Below are 17,960 nucleotides of genomic sequence, written 5' to 3'. Positions count from 1 at the left end.
CGGTTTATTTATCCATTCACCTACTGAAGGACACCTTGGTTGCTTCCAAGTTTTGGCATTTGTGGATGAAGTGTGTAGGGTTTTGTGTTGACAAAGGTTTTCAGTTCCTTTGGGTAAATACCAAGGAGCTTCACTTCTGGATCATAGGATAAGAGTATGTTTAGTTTTTTAAGAAACCCCCAGACTGTCTTCCAAAGTGTCTGTACTGTTTTGCATTCTGATAGGTGTGTAGTGGTGTCTCATTGTTGTTTTAATTTGCATTTCCCTGATGACATACGATGTGGAGCATCTTTTCTTGCTTACTTGCCATCTGTGTGTCTTCTTTGCTGAGCTGTCTGTTAAAGTCTTTGGACCATTTTTTAATCGGGTTGTTTGTTTTCTTGTTATTGAGTTGAAGAGTTCTTCGTATATTTTGGATAACAGGTTTTATCAGATGTGTCTTTTCTCCCAGCCTGTGGCTTGTCTGCTTATTCTCTTGACAGCATCTTTCAGAAGGTTTTAATTTTAATGAAGTCCAGCTTATCAATTATTTCTTTCATAGATCACGCCTCTGGTGTTGTATCTAAAAAGGCATCACCATACACCCAAGGTCATCTGGATTTTCTCCATGTTATCTTCTGGGAGTTTTATAGTTTTGCCTTTTACGTTTAAGCTGTGATCTACTTTGAGTTCATTTACGTGAAGGGTGTAAGGTCTGTGTCTAGATTATTATTATTTTTCTGCACATGATGTCCAGTTGTTCCAACACCGTTTGTTGAAGAGACTGTCTTTGCTCCATTGCGTTGCCTTCGCTCCTTTGTCAAAGGTCAGTCGACTATGTTTATGGGGGTCTCGTCTGTTCCACTGATCCATTTGTCTCTTCTCTCACCAGCACCACACTGTTTTCATTACTGTCGCTTAAATATAAGCATTTGCCTCATTCTTAACTCCTTATTCCATATCCCTTTATAAACATAAAGTGACTCTGGGTCAGGGCTGGGTTTGCTCAGATTTTGTTCTAGCTTTTAACTGTGTGTTTGCTTTTATCTGGATTTACTGGACGTGTGTGTTGAGTAAGTAGGTGAAGCCTGAGTTTCTAGATGTATCTAAATTGTAATGAGATAGATGTAAAAATGTCTAGTAGAAGTACTTGAATTCAAATAGGTGTCTTGGTCATTTAAAATTTTCTCTTCCTAAGGACATTTTAGTACTGCTTTCCTGTAGTTGTAAAAATCATTGTGCAGACTTGCCATGCACTACTTTACGTGAGTTAATTGTAAGTTCATTTAATTTACACATGTACATACTATAAAAAGAGAAGTAGTTTTAAGAGGCTTATGATAGAGAGTAGAGTCGGCTGCTTCATACCCCCTTCATACCTCGCCCTGGACCCAGAGACGCCGTCCCCATTCTTTCACCATTTCCCCCTCCCCTGACTTCCCGCTGCGGCCGGGGGAGGCTGGGGCTCTCCCTCCCCAAATGCCCAATGTGGTTACATCCTGACTTTGGGATAAATTAATAGTTAGTACTTATATCACATTAAATTGATAGGATTGTGCCTTTTTGGTAACATCTTTCATTCACCGTTAATTGCCTTTTTTAAAAGGCCTGGCTTTCTCTTTAATGTCTCTGTCGCATTTTCACCTCTTTTCTGCGTGTTCAGCCTCAGCCTGCTGTCCATCTGGGCGACATCCCCCCACCCCGCGTGCTGGCCCACTGCCCAGGCGCCACGTTGGGACCCCTGCCCCTCCGTGACACCCCCGCCTCTGGACCCCTCGGGTCCTCGTGGCGGCCACGGAGAACGTCCTCTGGCAGCTGCCTCTTGGGGGTTCGGTGGGTCATTTAGGAAGATCTGGTTCTCCTCCTTGTCCCTTCATCTCTCTTTCATCCATGGCTGATGTTGGGGGCAGTTTCCCCTAGAATTTCCAAGGCCCTGTTCCCGCATTTCCTGGCATCCAGTGTCGCGCACTTGGGTGCGTTTGGAACCCTCCTTTTGTGCTGAAGTTTCCCTGTAGTGTGCGTGAGGCTGGTACTTCTGTGTTGGGTGCTCCGGGGTCCTGTCGAGTCTGAAATTGTCCCTTAGACACGGGGCCTGCTGTGGCTTGTCGGGCACTGTGTTCCCTTCTGTTTCGTGGACCTTTCATTCTGGATGCGCCATTGGTCAGATACTCCAGGGATGGGCAAATACGTTTCTGTTCGCTCTTTTTTTCTCCTAACTCTCTGTATTTTTTTTAAAATCTACCTTCTGGGTTATTTCCTTGAATTTTTTTCAACTCTTTATTTTTTTGTAAAAAATTTGGTTCTCCTGTTTTTAACTTCCAAAAGCTCCATCTTGTTCCGTGAATTTTCCTTTCATAAACTTAACATCTTTTTCTTGAGTCATGGACGAAATATCTTCTCCCGCTTTCTGAAATATTAATTATCATTATTTGAAAATGTTCTCTTTTCCCCGGTAATGTTTCTCTTTTCTCTAATTCCAGTTTTCTGTCTGTTTTAGTGTCTCTCAAAGTGGGAGTTTTCTTTAAATGTGTGATAATCCTCAGCTGTAAGTCCTAATTAAGTGAAAGATTAAAATTTATGGAAAATGTTTTGGTGGATGAATGGGGCTTGTTGGCTGGTGGAATTGACCACACAGGGACTTGATGGGGAGCCAGAGTTTCCGTTTGGAGGCCCACGTCATAAGGGGTATTTTTCTGTTTTTCAGAGGAGAACGGAAGGGTGAGGGAGGGTGGGTAGGGGGAAGCCCGCCCCTCTCATTCTGGAGGAAGGTGGGAGGAGGGTTCAGGGGAGCCAGCCAGCCAGCCAGCCAGCCACTTAGCTCTCCTGTCTTCACCCAGGGCTCTGCTGGAGCCTGCACTGCTCTGGTTTCCTCGAGTTCAGCTCGTTCTCTGGTGGCTGGAGAGGGGCTGGGCTGCCTGTGTGGGCACCTGGAGGGGCCGCACTGGGTGAAGGTTTCCAGCGGCCTCGCTCCTGCCCTTGGGGCCCCTGCAGGCACCTCTCCGGAGGCGGCCGGGTCCCCGACTGCCAGCTCTTCTGAGAGAGCCCTGTATCTCACAGAGACACGCTGCAGTCTCTTTCTTCTGTGCTCGCCCATTCTGTTCTTTTTGTGCCTGTGGATTTTTACTGTAGTCGCTCTGCCCATTTAAAACTTGACCACGTGCACCGACGGGACGGTTTCATTAGACACATCGCCGTGTTGCTTGGGCGCAGCCTGGGCGCCGGTCGTTCTTCGGGCTGAGCAGGTGAGCAGCGCTGGGAGCTCGTTAGACATGCGGTGTCTGTGTGTGTGCGTGTGTGTGCACACGCGTGTGTTTAAAGGCGCAGCAGAAATTCACGGAGAATTTGGAGCAGAAACCTTGTTATCAAGTGTCCTGAGGTATAACTGACATACAAAGCCTGTGCACATTCAGTGCACAGTTTGTTGCGTCTGGACACTTGTACACGCCTGTGAGCCCATCAGCACAGTCAAGGTCGTGGACACCCGCGTCTCCAGGAGGTTCCTCACGCCCGTTTTTGTGGGGAGAGCACCTCGCGGGGCGCAGACAGTGCCGCTGAGTGGGCGCCCCCTGCAGCGGGTCTCGGGGACACCACCCCACCACGGGGAACCTGGAGGGCTTCCTGCTGAGAGGAATGCGACTTCCGGGGCTCCGGCCCCTAGTCCCCGGCGGGATCCCTGCAGTCTGCATGCAGCCCCCGGCGATACCTACGCAGGCGGTTTCTGCCCCTTGGCTGGTGTGACTTTACCGGTTTTGGTCCTTGTAATCCCTGTCCAAGCCTGCCGGGTGACGGCTCAGGGTTTGAACGCCTGCCCGGAGCAGTCCTGACCCGCACCCCAGCTCTGGCCCTCCTGCCGCGGCCTTGCCCGCGCCCGTGCTCACGAGCGGGGTTGTGTGCGGTGACGGCCCCGACATCAGGGGCAGTGACATCGCCTGCCCTTGAGCACGTCTGTCCCATGCACTCTGGCCGGTGTCCTCCTCGCGTGCCCTCGGTCCATCCTGCCAGCTGCCTGGGAGGTGAGAGCAGAGACACGGGGACCACGTGTGTGCTGCGCCCTCCGTCCGGGCAGCGGCTTCGGGGCCTCCACCCTTCAAAGCCAGCGGCACCGAGCATCCTCGGCCTGTGGGGAGCTGAGCAGGAAGCGCCAGGGTGAGCGCCAGGGGTCGCGGACAGGACTCGCCCGGCCTTCACGGGGTGACGCCAGCAGGCGCCTGACCTCCGCGTTCCTGCTACCACCACCTGTGAGCACCCCCACACCCTCGTGGGACTGGCCGTCCTGGCGACACGACGTGGCGGGGGCGGCTGTTAGGAGGTGACGTGGCCTCTTCTGGAGACTAAGCAAAGGTGGCTTCGCCAACGTGCAATTGGCCAGAACAGTTAACGGAACATGTAGTAACGTCCTGACACTGAATTGCCATCTGCATCTCAGAGGGGAACAGTGTTATTTCCTGTTTAAACAGCATAGCTCTTTACTTGTACACGAACCTCGGGGACCGAGGGGGTCCAGTCAAAAGTGGCTTATTGACTGGAGCCCACCTGGCTTCCTCACGAGGCCAGCAAAAGTGATGACACAGGAAAGAAGGGCCCAGAGAGCAGAGGATGGTCAAGGAACAAGAGCAACACTCAAAAAAACTTTATATTTGGAAATAATTTCAAATGTAAGAGTTAGGAGAAGAAAACCAGGACCCAGAGTCAGAGGGTGCCGTGTAGACAGAGGGTGCCGTGTAGATGGAGGGCGCTGTGTAGCCGGCAGCTGAGGCTCCTGCTGTACAGGGGTCTTTCCCTCGGCCCCACCCACTTCCTCTCACAGAGATGCTCATTTTGGTCACGTCTCTCTCGGGTGTAATTACTACTCTTTCGCATCCCTTGGGGCTCTGCGGGGATGCTTTAAAACCACTCATATCTCCTCCTCATCAAAATCCCCCCAGCCTTAGCACCCATTGACCGTTCTTGTCTGATCCCACGTTTACGACAATGATTAGGCCATAGTCTTAAATATGGATAGATAAGCCAAGGAGCGTCCCTCTGGAAAGTGCTGGAGAAGGTCAGTGAGTGGGTGTGTTGGCTTTGGAATCAGAAGGGATGCAGATTTACAAGGAGCCCAAGATGTGAAGAGTGTGTGTGTGTGTGTGTTTGCACAGTCGGACATCGAGGGCTGGGAGAGATGAGTGTCAAACATGGTCCCAGGGTTTCTTGTCTCAACGTAGAGGCATCGTGAGGGCGTGGAAGGGAAGGGAATCATTATTCTGGAGAAAAACTTCTGCATTCATTGATCATATTTACTAGAGCCTGTTGTATACTCAGCAGACCCTGAGCTGGTCGAGGGCAGCGCTGAGACTGCAGCGTCTTTGCAACACCCGCTTCTCCCCTCCACTGCCTGATTCATTTGCTCCAGAGGGGGGTAACGCATGCTTCTTGGCTGAGAATGTTGGGATTTGTAATCAGGGAGGACTGGGGAATGGTTGCAGCCTCATCGGTAGAGGATTTAAGACAGAAGTTCAGCTTTTACCCTAATTGAGTTGAGAGAGCATAATCATGAACTTCCCACAGAGATCTCTTCAGTCACAAATTCTTTTTACGTCTGCGCTTTGCGGTTGCCTCACAGTACTGAAGTTTCATGGGAAAGCCATTTTCCATTATTTTCACCTTCCTTTTGCTTATCAAATAAGATATTTCCTTCACCTTTTCCTACCAAACTGTGTGTGTAAACACAGGCTTTTCTTTCACATTTTCTTTGTGACTCATCCTTGATAAAAGCGTCTTGGCTTAGATCCTAGAAGATGGACTCAAGGAACTGTCCCCATCAAGCCTCCATTTTCAGGCTCTAATTGCATCTCATATTTTAAAAGCCATCACAGAATTGGTGGGCCCATTTACCTTATTGTAGGCGTCCCCTGAGTGCAGCTTTCAAGGTACTTTGAGGACCCATTAGAGACATACATTAAACAGAACTGCATTACCATCCTAGGAGCAGCATATATAATCAGCACACTTACCTGATTAACCTCTTTGATGAAAAATGTATGTATCAGAATTTTTCAGTACTGTTTAATTTGTTAGATCGTTCTGGGCATGATGACTGTGCAACATTGAATGGCCTTATTAGAAAAACACTTGCAACGGTTAATGAGATGCCTTTCTCTACCTGAATGATAACCACATGTCTTTTATTTTTTTGTTTTGAAACAGGTTTTGCCCGGCATTCTGCAGAAGCATTGCTGTATATTACCAGACAGGAACACAGGTAAATGCATTTTGTTCTTCTGATGTGAGGTTCTTGGTGTTATATCTGTGGAAAATTTAGAAATATGATTGCATAATTTAGATATCTTGGTTTTCTAAGGTGGTTGTTTTATATATTGACTGAAACAAGCAAAAAAAAAAATGGATGATTCAGTTCTACAGTGAGTTGTGACCGGAGCTCAGCGACCTGTTTTTATTTGAAGAAGGAAATACATTCAGATGATTGTTGCCTTGGATTTTGAAGGGAAACCGGTCATCTTGTAAAGCTGAATATATTAATTTCAAAGTTGTTTCCTTTGTGGATGATATTTATTAAGGCAAACCACATTGTTGGCTAGCATGGAATGGATTTGGAGCCTGTTTGCAATCAAGGCTTTCCTTGCAATCAGGGTAGGAACTGGCCAGGTGTTACGTTCTTCAAACCTCGAGGATCTCAGTGAACAAAACAATAGGATGGATATCTTGAAGTGGGAGATTCTATGACCCTGTGATTTCTCATTGTCAGGCAGATGTATGTGGTTAGAGGTTGTAAGTAAGGTGGTTTGCATTACTTTTAAGGAAACATGATGGAGGGAAAAAAGCCTGAAAAAAAATCCTTTGGAACTTTGCTGTTTTAAAGTTAAACAAAGAGAATAATTTATGTGAAGCGTGTTATCCTGTGGATCTGGGTCTCACTCGCTCTAACTTAAAGTGTTTTATTCAGAGACTCAAGTCCTGAGGAAAAGATCGAGATGCTGCTTCTTTTTTGCACAGGGTTTAGCAGAGTTTATTCATTTCTAGAATCAGTTGTGTCCTGCCAAATATGTCTGTCTGTGTCCCAGGATACTTTTGCTGGATATGAAACAGAGGCTTCTGACATTTCCTTATGTGTTTTCTAGCTAAACAAAATGAATCATAATGGACTCTTCTGTGATAATTAGAAGAATGTAATCTGTTGGGAATTTCTCTACTTTTATCATAAACAGCATCTTGACCGGCTGGTATGTTTACCGGGGTCCCATTCGTAAATGACAAGGCACTGTTTTATACCATGCATTCCAATGTAAAATACCGAGTATTTTGGAAAAATAAGATCTTAGGTTTTTTTTTTTAATTTATGATTATGGATAGATTATATTACCGACTCTATTATTTTTCAAAAAAGTTCATAGACCTGTCTCTGTTTTGGTTCTGCCCAATCAATTATGTCTCAGCTGCAAATTTGAGCAAATTTACTGCTTATAGGGAAGTGTGTTTAGAACATGGTTAGATATTTTTTTGAGCCTCTTTCTATTTTCTGAAAGTCTTGGTTAGTAATGAAAATATGAACAAGTAACATGTGAAGAAACAAAGATTTTGCAAACTGTGTCCATCAACAACTGTGAGTATAACACAATTTAAAGTTGGAATGCATTTTCCAGATCAGTGTCTCTCTTCCAGGTGAGTCATTACTGATTCTGAGAAGCATCAAAAATAATGATAAAATTAATTAAAAGTTAAGTACTGTTCTGTGGGGATCTAAGTGAATTTTAAATATTGAAATGAGTTTTTTCTATTTTTAGACAGTTTGTTGTATAAGAAGTTTCAAGTTAATATAGCAAATATTTCCAAATTGAGACGCTTTATTTGCTTTTCATAAGAATGCAGGTAACCAACCTCTAGAACCAAGAAAGCTGCCTTCCATTATGACTTGAGTATTGATGCCATCTGCTAGGCAGTTTCTTTAAAAATATTTTTATATAATAGAGTGTTTCACTTTGAAGTCACTGCCGAGGACTTGAGGCTGTGACATTAGGTGTGGGAATGGGAAAGAATCGTATTAAATGGGGAGAAAGAGGAGTTGGCTGAAATTATAGCTTTTAGAGGTGAAAGATGTGAGAATTTTAGTTTTTCCCACATAATTTGATCTAATATGTCTGAAGCTGCTTAATTATTTAGGAAATGTTTGGAAATTTCTTCAGACTCAGACACAGTGGTATTGCTTTTGCATTTTAATGGCAAATAGGGTCCTTAGGAACTTGAATGTAATTTGGTTTTACCTTAGTGGTTTTATAGAAGACTTTTCAAATTTTTGATTAAGAAGATCAACTTTGGACTGTGTAGAGGGTTTCATTTTGGGATGATACAAAACATTCTGCAGGTGGATGGTGGTGATGGTTGCACTACAGTGTGAATGTACTTAACGCCACTGAACTGAACACTCAAAAATGGTTAAGATGGTAAATTGTACGTTACGTGTAGTTGACCACAATTTTAAAAAAAGATCGACTTTGGGATGAATCATGGCTTTTTGTTTTGTTTGATTTTTACTTATTTTAGAAGTACTGTATGCTCCAGTAACTTACATATGTTGTAGCTGTATGTCTGGAAGAAGACCCACCTGTTTTCTGGTGTCTCATTGCTGATACGCTCAGCGGGGCTGCGGGGAAGTATAATGAGGTCGCCCTGCTCTGGGGTCAGCTTGGCTGCTGTGGGACACAGAATTCATCCTTTCTCCTGCTGTTTCGACACCTGTGATCATTTTGGTTCATGATGTGAAGAGCCAGACTGAATTCTGTTGAGCACCTCTGTAGATGACCTTATTTTTCATGTTTTTCTTGGGAACACTGGGAGTTGGGTGCGTAAAGCATGTCTGTTGTGAAGGAGGAAGCTTCCACGCAAACACACACACACGCACGTACCAGCCCCACCACAGACACACACACACACCTGCCCCATCACACACACACGCCCCATCACCACATACACACACACACCTGCCCCATCACACACACACACATACACACACCTACCCCATCACATACACACACACACACCTGCCCCACCACATACACGCACACACCTGCTCCATCACACACACACACACACACACCTGCCCCATCACACACACACACCTGCCCCATCACACACACACACACACGCACACACCTGCCCCATCACACACGCACACGCACGGACCCGCCCCAGGCTCTGAGCTTTTCTTCCCGTTCACGTCCACCTTGACTCCCTTCCCTTGTTCTGGTGGCTCAGTCGGCCTCTTCCCTGCTTTTGCTCCCGGCTCCTCAGACGTGGCAGTTGGGTTTTTTTGGTCTTTTTGTATCTTGTCCAGAATTTGCCCCAACTGCACAAGCATGCAGTTATTTTCAGTGCCGTACAGTTTCTTTGTATCTGTTGCTTGAGGAGACGTGTGTCCAGGTGCAGGCCCTGCAGCACGGGGGCCCAGGCTGTCTCCGTATGACCTTTGTCAGAACGGCTGCTGAGAGGCTGTCCCTGGGTCCTGACCTCCTTCACCCCCTGTCTGGGGGGAGCTGCCTCCGGAGGGCCAGGAGCCGGGGTGGTCCCTCGCTGCAGCGGGAGGCTGGCAGGTTGGTTTATCTTCCCTCTCCTGCTCCATGTCTCACGGGTTCGTACCCGACTTACATGTAACGACCATCACGTGACGCGTCAGCTGTACCTCCCGTAGGAGAGAACGCGGCCTGTGAGCGTGTTTCCCAGACGGTGTGCCTTCGACCAGTGAAGGGGCTGGGGCTCCTTAGTCCTTACATGGTCTGGATTCCGTATCAGTTTGTCAGTGCCGTTCCCTCGGAATCTCCATGCCATTTGGGAAAATCAAGCCTAGGCAGGAGTGAGCTTAGTGAATTCTGTTTTCTTTGGGCGACACAGTGGGCTGGGGTACTGCCCCTGAGCTTAGTGGTCTCACAGCATCTACTCCCCTGTCTATCAGGACACAGCCTACTCGGCTGGTACAAATAACTGGAAGTTACGAGAATGACTGATTTTACAGTAAAGCAGCAGCGGTACTTACCTATGCAGACTTTCATAATAACTAAATAATGAAGCATCAAGCGGATTAAGCACGTGGCAGTATTTGACTTTTGAGATACATTATATCTCCACAGGGAAAGCAGAATGATTGTGAAATAAGCTGTATATGAAAACTGGGGGGAAAGATTTTAAGTTCTTTCCATATATTCTACGTCACTGATCTTTGCGTGTTTGCCAACCTGTGGCGTGGTGTCCATGAAGACTCAGTGTTACTCCGACCTTGGGTTCCTCCCGGTGATGTGCTGGCCGGCACTTAACCTCCAGCCTCCAGCGCCTGGTGCGAGGGCGGCGGGAAGCCGCGTGGGGTGTTGGCCCGTGTCTGGGGTGCACACGCCTCGCCGTGGTTACTGGACATGGGTTTGGGAGGGGTCCTCCCTGTCCCCAGGTCCCAGTAGCAGACAGAATGCCAGTGGTCTGAACCTGGTGCCAGTGGTCAGAGCTAGCGAGCCTGGCTCTTGCCTTCACTTCTGTGTCCAACTCCTGAGGGGTTAATTTAGGGGCCGTGGTCAGCCTGTGCTCCCCCCGTGGGGGCAGGTTGTCCCGTTGTGTGTTGGCGAAATAAAATCTGGGATTAAAATTGATTGTTTGCAATGGGGCGCTTAGTTTTAAAAAGCTACATAGTAAGAACTCTTGCATTTGGGCACTGAGTGTGTGTGCTCCATCACGCGAGGGTTCAGACGCCTGTGGGGCACTGGACCCAATTACACAGTATTGAACCGTGAGCAGGGCTGTTGCCATGTGGACGGCCATGGGAAGCTTGCATATTGAGGTCAAAGGCAGAGGGGACATAACTGTTGAAATAGTGGGAACGGCCGCTCTGAGGAGTCCTAAATCCCCTAAGTTTCTTTTGTGCTGAAGGTTATAAAAAGCCTTTAATTTCATGTGGACAAGTGAAGGAAAATCAATGAGTATGTTTGCTCCCTTTGCTGCAGGCCTGTCTGAAGGAGAAATTGTGCCCAATGACGGGTCCGGTAAGAGTTTGGCAGTGAGTGTATCTGGGGAAATAAAACCCTGTTTCATTAATTTCACGCTTAACTTACATGGGATTCTTAGATCTGTGTAGACAGTGATGTGACCTGTGTTCAGTTTAAGTTCTAACATGAATGGTGGACATTACACCTTGTGTTTTTGTGGTGTTTCTGGTTTATAAGGCTCTTTTATATTTATTCTGGCTAGTCCTACTGTTTTCTTGTGAGATAGGAAATACTGCCCCCGTTTTGCAGATCAGTAATTAGACCCAAAGCTGTGTGTGAATTTCACTGTCACACAGCTGCTGAGTATTTTGCTGAGACCCAAAGGCAGGTTTTCACTCTGAGTCAGTATATGATTCCATCATGACCCTTAATAAGTCCTTAATCTTCCAAGTGTGGGTTTCCTATGAAATATGGTGAAAGAACAAAATGGTGTGGACTGGGAATCCCGATGCAGGGGCACAGGGGGAGGAACTGCCGGCAGGGCCTCTGGAGCTTCAGGATGTGAGATGGAGGGAGTACACCAGGTGGGTCTGTTGCTGAAAAGATGTTCTATCAAGTGGAACATTTTCACACCTGGGGTGCCTCACTTTTCCAAACACCAGGTGAATGGCATTGTAACTTACTAGGTTAAACATAAGATGTCTTGTCTTTGGAAGATCAAATCCTTCAAGTAAGTTTCTTTTACCCAGAGACTGAAATTATTTATAATGCCTTTTTTCTTTCCAAAAAGAATGGTGGTTGTGCAAATAGGATGCCAGATGATATGATTCATAAACTAAGAATAACTAAGGCAGCGCCGAGCTGAGCTGGATGAGGAAAGTGAATGTCTCAGCCATGACGACGGTTTTCCTTCCAGCCTGTATCTTGATGATCCCGCCACGTTGGGGTGAGAACGTGCTTCTTGCTTCACCCCCTTGCTGTCCACCGACTGGAGATGGATAAAATCCTCATATGCTTAAAGGGCTTTATTTCATGCACTGAACATGGCTTTATTAGAAAACTGGACATGCTAGTTAATTACTGCCAGAACGAAAGGCTGTGGATCCATAGTTTTAAGGCCAGAACTGTTCTATTCCACGCAGCTTATTCTTAACCCTGGGGGCTACTCAAAGCCTGGCTGGCGTCTTTGTGCCATGTGGGAGGGTCAGCCCTTTGGGAGGTGAGGACCCTGAGCTAGGCTGGGTTTCAGCCCCAGCTCACCTGGAGCAGGTGCTTTTGTGCAGAGCAGAAATTGTATCCTCCTCACCCTTGAGCAAGTGATGTACCTACTCACTCAGGTTCACGGTTACAGCCGGGTTAACGTGCAGACAGGAAGTTCTGTGGCTCAAGGCTGAACATTCTATGGCTGCTTCTTTGCTGAGACATTTCCTGAGTGAACCTGGAGTTTGACACCAGATGTAACGATGCCCCGGCTCGTGGGGCAGACCTGTGGGGCTGTGAGCTCTTTATCCCTTAGATGCCAGGTGGACCTGAAACTGCTTCTTCAGGCAGACCTTCAGCTCTGTCTGCAGGTGCCCCCGGGGCTCACATCGCCTGTAGGGACAGGATCGTGCCGTTGGCCGTCCTCTGCACCAGAAGGGCACCCGGTGTCCAGGATGTGCCCCTTCCTGGAGAAGGTGAACGACTGACAGGAGCGTGTGAGATGTGTGACACGTGTGGAGTCACCAGCTTTTCCATTGCTTGTCCTACTTGCGAGGAAGAATGAAACCTCAGCCACACACTTTCAGGAGTGAAGGGCTGTAAATAAGAAAGCAGTTTTTTATGTCATCCATTTGGTCCGTTTCCCCACCAAGAATACTTGCTGAGGTTTGGACGTGAACACTGTCTCCAAAGAGACTCCTGCGGATGAGGGGTAGTGTGAGTCGAGGGACAGGAGCACAGGAGGGCTGCCTCTGGTTTTCCTGAGGGGCCCTGGGCTCTGCTCCCTGAAGGAGCTTCAGCAGCCCTGCCGAGTCCATTCTGGGGCTTAGACAGCAGGCGCCTGTTTCTCCCATCTGGAGGCTGTAGTCCAAGATCAAAGTCCCTGTGAGGCCTCTTCCTGGCGTGTTGAGGCATCTCCTTGCTGTGTCCTCATGTGGAGGGGAGAGCGAGTGTCTCTCTCCGGTCTCTTCTCACAAGGGGACTAATCCCACCACGAAGGCCCCCGCTCACGACCTCATCACCTCCCAGAGGCCCCCTCCTGACACCTCCAGGTCAGGGGCCAGGCCTCAACCTGTGGATTTGGGGCCCACAGCAGCCCTGGCCCGTCGACGGCACGCTTACAGTGAGCAGATACGCTCTTCTTCTTGGACACTGTGAATTCTGTGTAAAGCGCCACAAGGCTGGTTGGGCCATTGCTTTCAGACGTCTTCCCAATTGGGAGGAATCCAGTTACAGGCAGAAGAGCTTGCTTACGGTGAGAGGTGGGTTGAAAACATCCAGAATTCTTGACAGGTCCCCTGTCAGGAGGCAGGGTGTAGTTCCCGACCCTTGAATCTGGGCTGGCCTCAACCTCGGGCTTGATTTGACCAGAGAATTAGGCGGCAACGATGCTGTCTAATTCCGAGCAAGGCCTGCGGGTGTGGCCAGTGGGAGGCCTGGGGTAGCCATCTAGGGGATGGACATCTACAGGGAGGGAGAGGCCCGGGTTGCGGGCGTGAGTGCAGCCACCTTGTGCCTCCGAGCCATTCCTGCCGTCTGTCCTACGCTGGACGCCCGGCCGAGCCCAGCCCGGACTGCGGACCCTCAGAGGGACGAGCACACAGGTCGTCACTCCAGATACTGAATCCAGGTCTGGTTTGTTAGCATCAGTAGGTGAGTTAACGCGAGGGTATCAGTCGCAGCGGCTGCAGCCGAGGGTGAGAGGAGAGCAGCATCCCCACTGCTGGCGTCCACCCCCGGAACCTGAGCTTCCGAGCCATATCCCCTGTAGGGAGAACCTGCTTCCCCAGGAGACCTCTCCCAACCTCGATTCTTCTTGTTGGTGATCATCCCGGGACGGCACCTACAAGGTTCTTTTGTGAAGTAAAGCTGGTCGATATGGATAAAGTTACCAAGTTAATTGACACCATGACCATGTCCTGACTTTTGGGGACAAATTCTCGGGTCAGTTTTGTATATGAAGCCACGGAGAAGATGCGCTGCTACAGATGAGGTGTTGGAATCATGGGTTTAAATCTCAGTGAACTCGCTCAACCTTCTGAGCGTTTCCAAACCTTGAACCTCAGTCTCCGCTGAATTCTGCAAGTATTTTGTTTGCACATGTGCTTATGGGATGTTCAAAAATGTCAGGCTTAAGGCTCCTGGTTTAAAATGTCATTTGGTTGCAGCCAGTCAAGGTCCCTGAAAATTCTGAGTGTTGGTAATTTCTTGTCAGCCTTTAGTAGAAATTAGGGTGCACAGAGTCGTCTGAAGCCTCTGCTGAGAGATGGGCTTTTATAGCGTCCACGTTTAGTCCCTGACCTTCTCTGATCAGGTGGCTTGGGCGGCATGTGATTCCTTGTAAAAGACAGTGAGATGACATACCCCAGAGGTGTCAGTGTCTGTGACAACTGTCTGTGGTGACATCTCCCATAGAGTGGCCATTGCTGTTGACCTGTCTTTAGTTACATTAACCCACAGCTGCTGGTTTAAGTTCTCAACTAAAGAAACATTGTTACATCCTTTTTTTTTTTTTCCTTGGTGCATTTTAGACATATAGGTGTTTGGGTTAAGACAAACTAGTTTGAATTGAAGATAAACTGATATATATTTTATGAGTCATTGAAAATATCAAAGCATATTATTTTTAAAAACACCTTTAAATCCATCTGTACACTAAGCCTTAGAAGCTGTATTTTGAAAGGAGCTCCCTGTAGCGTATACAGAGATCAAAATACAATATTGTACTCGTGAAACATATACAATGTTATGAGCCAGTCACCTCAATAAAAAAAGTAATTAAGGTTTAAAAACCTTGATGTGGAAAACGCACTATAATTTGATATTGAGTTGACAGGATTTGACGTGGTCGTTGAAATTGGCTCGATGTGTGACCCGGGATCTTCCAAAACTCCTCCCTGAGAAGCCTGGTGGGCTGGGCGCCAGGCTGCAGAGTCAGGCCTGGATGTGCGGATGTGTGTGCGCTTTTCAGCGCTATTTCGGAGTCTTTCTTCTTCCCCTAAAGGATGAGGTGCTGGCCGGCGGGGGCAGGGGGCTCTGCATCGCCGTCCTGCCTCAGTCCTGCTGCCTGGCCAGCCTCCCATCCTGCCAGGACGCGCCTCACCTCGTCCCCCTGGGCACACTCACCGCTCTGCACTGTCTTCTGCCCGGACACAGGTTTCATTCAGCTCTTGCTTTTTATTTCACTGCACTCCTTCTTTGACTCGCCATGTTCATCTCTTTCTATCCTGTTTCGTCTCAGTCTACCGTTCCTGGCAATCATCCTTTCCTACCTTTTTTTTTTTTTTCAAAAATAAGCCGTTCTCAGTGTTTCTTTCCCGTTTCTGTAGCGCACTTTCCAAGTTCAGAACCGGAGCACTGGTCAGACCCCGTCGCGCTGCAGTGTTCCCGTGTGCGTGCGTGTGTGCGTGTGTGGCATTTCCCGCTGTGTGTGTACTGGGAGAGGCCCGAGGCTGCTGCAGGTGGCCTCTCTGTGTCCACTCGCGGGGGCTCTGTCCTTCAGGGGATCTCCTCCTGCCCTGCCTGTGAGGATGCCAGGCGCTGCGGGCTGCAGCCCTGCCCAGGGGAATCCGTGCTGGTGGTCGCCATGCCCCGATGCAGGGGCACGGTCGCTGCTGGCTCTGCTCTCCTCTGCAAGCCTGTCCTCCCCAAGTGGACAGAGAACTGGGCAAGAGAGCCGCCAGCTCCCCGACGGTGGGGGGCCGGTCCTGGGTGGAAGTGGCCTGCAGGCTGAGCTTCCGACAGAGAGAACGCACGCCCAGAGCCCTGCAGGGGGGCACACCCGTGCTGTGGGCATCGGGTTAGCGGACGCTGCTTCTCGACTCTCATGACCAGGTGATCACCGGCCCTGGTGTTCAGAGGTGGGTGCGTTACTCTCGTTTTCACGTGTACTTTGGTGGAAGTCGGCAGAGGCTGTGTCAGAGCTGCCAGGCAGATGCCACTTTAGACAAGAAGCCTGCTCTGTCCTCCGACCTGGTGACCTGGTGACCGTCCCCTCTGGGATGGGTCACAGTTACCTGCGTCCTCAGGGGGAGGTGCTGTTCAGGAAAGGGAGGGCTCGCCCTGAACTCCTGATGTGAGAGGGATCCCGAAAGTCATTCCAGACACGCCGAAGTTCTTGTTTTGGATTCGAGGCAGTTTTAATATTTGCCAAAAACAACATTTAAAAATAATGCCAGGAAGTCATTTTATTGTAAAAATACTCTGCATTAAAGGTTAAAGCTTTTTAAGAAATAATGAATTTATTTCATCTTTAATGAAAATTATTTATCAGGTTTTAAAGATAAGTAAAAAATATTTCTGAGCTCTGCCTGAATCCATGCACCAGCATGATTGTGTGGGTGCACGTGTGTCTGAGATGCTTTTATTGTCTGCAACCACAAACCATATACAGTAGAAGTAGTTTTAGTGTGTATTTTAATATCCTGGCTTTAAAGTTTGGCGAAAGCACCAGATAAAGACAGTGATTGATGTTTCCATCAAGGGCTTACTTATTTAGCAGTGCAATTTCACTGCTAAGCAGGGACTTGGGGCACGTGAATCATGCTGCAAACACTTGATTTATAGCACAGTTCTTTCTGGCACGAGCAGGGGTTAACGTGCGGGAGTGTGAAGCACTGACACACAGACAGTGAGAGGAAGAGGGGGTGCTTCCCATGGAACATGGAGCCTGGGAAGGGGTGGTGCTGGTGAGGGTCCCGCTGCACCTTCACGTGTCCTGGTGGCTTGGTCCCTGGGCGACAGGTCTCACCTGCGTCGGAGCCGGCGATGGGCTGTCCTGTGTGCCAGGTCCAGTGGTGGAGACTTTCTGGAGTGAGGGATGGAGACCCTGATGCCAGGACGGGTTCAGCACGGCTGCCACCCCCAACCTCCCATGTCGTTCCTCGTTAGCATCCCCCCGGATCAGAATGACAACTTCCCACCTTACATCCCCTTCCTCACGCTGACACTCACACTTAGGATGTTTGCTAAGAAGGACACAGTGGTGACATTTAATGCATCTTCTTAAAGGTATCGATAGGTTTCCCCAGGGTCAGGGTGGCCTCTTACCGATTTGGGTGCGCCCAGCACAAGTACACGGTGGGCAGTTGATAACAGCGATTTTAAATTGAACTGAATTGAACGTGTGCCTTTATCAGGCGACTGGTGTCCTGTTACTGGAGAAATAATGTAGGAGAAAAGCATAACCAATTAGGGGAAATGTCGCAGAGATTAGTTTTAAAATAGTTAAACAATTGAAGCCGAAGGTCTGAGGTTTGTTATACACACGTACGAGTAGTTTAGCTGCTGCGCATGAGTGATTCCAGGGTCGGTTCAAGCAAACGTTACCTTCCAAAGGGACGACCAGTTCAGTGTTGCTGGAACAGTTGGCCGATGCTGTGGACAGTGCTGTGAGTTCCGTATAATAAAATTACAGCATAAGCCCTACCTTGATGACGACATATGAGCACTTGAACACGAGCGTGTGCACATCGTGAGGGGGGCCTCGTGGGGACGTCCCCTGGTGTTCAGTTAGGGTCATACGTCCGAGGGCTCCACTGGGTCCAGGTCAGCCAATTACCGCTTGTGGAGGGCTGAGTGCTGACGTCCTGAAGAGGTAACGTTGGGTCAGTCAGTCCTGAGGACACGGGCTCCTCCTGGGCTGTGAGCGTGGATGGGCCATGAGACCCCCCTCCGTCCTCACAGCAACAAAAGGGCAGCAAACCAATGGTCTCTGACCAGAAGCCTCTGAGCACCAGGTGTGGACACCGCAGGGAGGGGCCCCGGCTAGCCTTGTGGGGAGCAGCCTGGCGGTCAGTGTAAAGGAGGGACGCTGGTGCCACC

The 17,960-nt window shown here is 48.6% G+C and overlaps 1 long non-coding RNA gene across 1 annotated transcript in view; it reads left to right on the top strand.

Moving 5' to 3' along the window:
* The window catches only part of LOC133081153 (uncharacterized), a 225,036-nt gene that overhangs the window by 156,430 nt on the left and 50,646 nt on the right, over nt 1-17,960 (top strand). Inside the window, exon 3 of the long non-coding RNA XR_009698744.1 lies at nt 6,166-6,220. This is a non-coding gene — a long non-coding RNA (uncharacterized LOC133081153). The remainder of the gene's footprint in view (nt 1-6,165; nt 6,221-17,960) is intronic.

Source organism: Eubalaena glacialis, chromosome 20, assembly GCF_028564815.1.
Source record: "Eubalaena glacialis isolate mEubGla1 chromosome 20, mEubGla1.1.hap2.+ XY, whole genome shotgun sequence".
In the NCBI taxonomy this organism is placed as follows: Eukaryota; Metazoa; Chordata; class Mammalia; order Artiodactyla; family Balaenidae; genus Eubalaena; species Eubalaena glacialis.
The sequence above is the reverse complement of the archived record's forward strand: the minus strand, read 5'-3'. Positions and strand labels throughout refer to the sequence as shown.